The 2,243-nt window shown below is 39.4% G+C and overlaps 1 pseudogene; it reads left to right on the top strand.

Moving 5' to 3' along the window:
* The first annotated feature begins 643 nt into the window (after window positions 1-643).
* LOC134738493 (keratin, type I cytoskeletal 18-like) lies at window positions 644-1,493 on the top strand (annotated as a pseudogene).
* The last annotated feature ends 750 nt before the right edge of the window (window positions 1,494-2,243 follow it).

Below are 2,243 nucleotides of genomic sequence, written 5' to 3'. Positions count from 1 at the left end.
GACGAGTTCACGTTTTTACAGGGACATGGATGAAGCTGGAAACCATCATTCTTAGCAAATTGTCACAAGGATAGAAAACCAAACACTACATGTTCTCACTCATAGGTAGGAGTTGAATATTGAGAATACATGGACACAGGGCAGGGAACATCAAACACTAGTGCCTGTTTGTTGGTTCGGGGCTATTGAAGGGATAGCATTAGGAGAAATACTTAATGTAAATGATGAGTTGATGGGTGCAGCAAACCAACATGGCACATGTATACCTATGTAACAAACCTGTACTTTCTGTACATGTACCCTAGCACTTAAAGTATAATAAAAAATTGAAGGTTACAGACTATAATTTCTGACCAAAATGGATTAAAGCTAAAAATCAATAACAGAAGAAAATTCATAAAATTCACAAATACATGAAAATTAAACAATTTACTCTTCAACATGCTTTTGTTCAAGAGTTAGAAAACTTAATATTTTGAACTTGTCTATTATCCACAAAGTGACCTCCAGATTTAATACAATCCCTATGAAATTCTTAATATTATTTTTGACAGAAACAGAGAATGTGACTCCCCAAAGTATATGGAATTTCAGGGGACCACATAAAAATTTTTGGAAGCATTACAATTACTGATTTCAAAACATGTTAAAAATCTACAGTAATCAAAATCGTTTGTTACTGTCAGAAAGTCAGAGAACTAGGCTAATAAAAAGATCTTTGCCAATTCTGCAGACAGTGCCTGCATCGTCCTGCAGAATGACAATGATTATTTTGCTGCTGATAAGCTTAAAGTGTGAGGCAGATCTGGCCATGTGCCAGTCTGTGGAGAGCGACATCACTGATAACACCAGTGTCACTCAGTCTCTGCTGGAATCAGAGATCGAGGCCCTCAAGGAAGAGCGGCTCTTCATGAAGAACCATGAGGAGGAAGTTAAAGGTATACAAGACCTGATTTCCAGCTCTTGGTTGACCATGGAGGTAGATGTCCCCAAGTCTCAGGACCTTAGCAAGATCATGGCAGGCATCCAGGCCAAATATGAGGAGATGGCTGAGAGAAACTGAGAGGAGCTGGACAAGTACTGGTGCCAGCAGACTGAGGAGAGCACCACAGTAGTCACCATGCAGTCCGCTGAGATCGGAGCTGCTGAGAGCATGTTCAGGGAGCTGAGAGGTACAGTCGAGTCCTTCGATATTGACCTGGACTCGATGAGAAATCTGAAGGCCAGCTTGGAGAGCAACCTGAGGGAGATAGATGCAAATGGAGCAGCTCAACAGGATCCTGCTGCACCTGGAGACAGAGCTGGCACAAACCCGGGGAGAGAGGAACCAGGCCCAGGAGCACGAAGCCCTGTGGAACATCAAGGTCAAACTGGAGACTGAGATTGCCACCTACTGCCGCCTGCTATAAGACGGGGAGGAGTTCACCCTTGGTGATGCTCTGGACAGCAACAAATACCTGAAAACCATCCAAAAGAACGCCCCCGCAGGATAGTGGACGGCAAAGTGTTGTCTGAGACCAACAACGCTGACGTTTTGAGATGCTGAGCCAGCAGAAGCAAGGTCCTTTGGGGAGAAGGGGGCCAACAAAAAGTTCAGAGGTCAAAAAAAAAAATTACCTGCAAATCGCAGAAGTGTTTCCTTCACACAAAAGTAATATAGATTCATTAATTCATAGAAGTGGAAATTAGGACAATTTCCACAACTACTCACCCAGAGACGATTAAAAAATTAGTTGACCACCAACTCATAAAACAAATACACAAATCATAAATAAAGTATGAGTAATGTTTATACAGGCAAATGAACAGAGAATTATGTTGGCAATAGGCATATGGTTGATCAATATTTGACTTATTTTCTACACTCCTTGAAAGTGTATACAGTTGAATATAGTCATACAAAATTATAATATATAGGCAGAATCTAAAAACACAATTAAATGATGTAAGGCAGCCTATGTTAACACGGAAATACAGGAATATAAAATATTAGAAAACAAAATTAAATAAACATTAACCTGTGAAATACTGAATAAACAAAGCACACAACTGAAGAAGACTCTTTGTAGATAGCTACAATGTTCAATCAAAACTGGGCACCTATAAACAGCAGATTTTGAATTATTAGCATGTGGTTAGAGTAACAAAATTGCACAAAAAATGCATTATAATCTCCCATAAAGAGCATTTAGAAGAAAGTTTTAATAAAGATTTCAATGATATTAGAAACATTTTTTATTATG

Source organism: Pongo pygmaeus, chromosome 17, assembly GCF_028885625.2.
Source record: "Pongo pygmaeus isolate AG05252 chromosome 17, NHGRI_mPonPyg2-v2.0_pri, whole genome shotgun sequence".
Taxonomy (NCBI): domain Eukaryota; kingdom Metazoa; phylum Chordata; class Mammalia; order Primates; family Hominidae; genus Pongo; species Pongo pygmaeus.
This window is presented reverse-complemented; position numbering and strand designations above follow the sequence as displayed.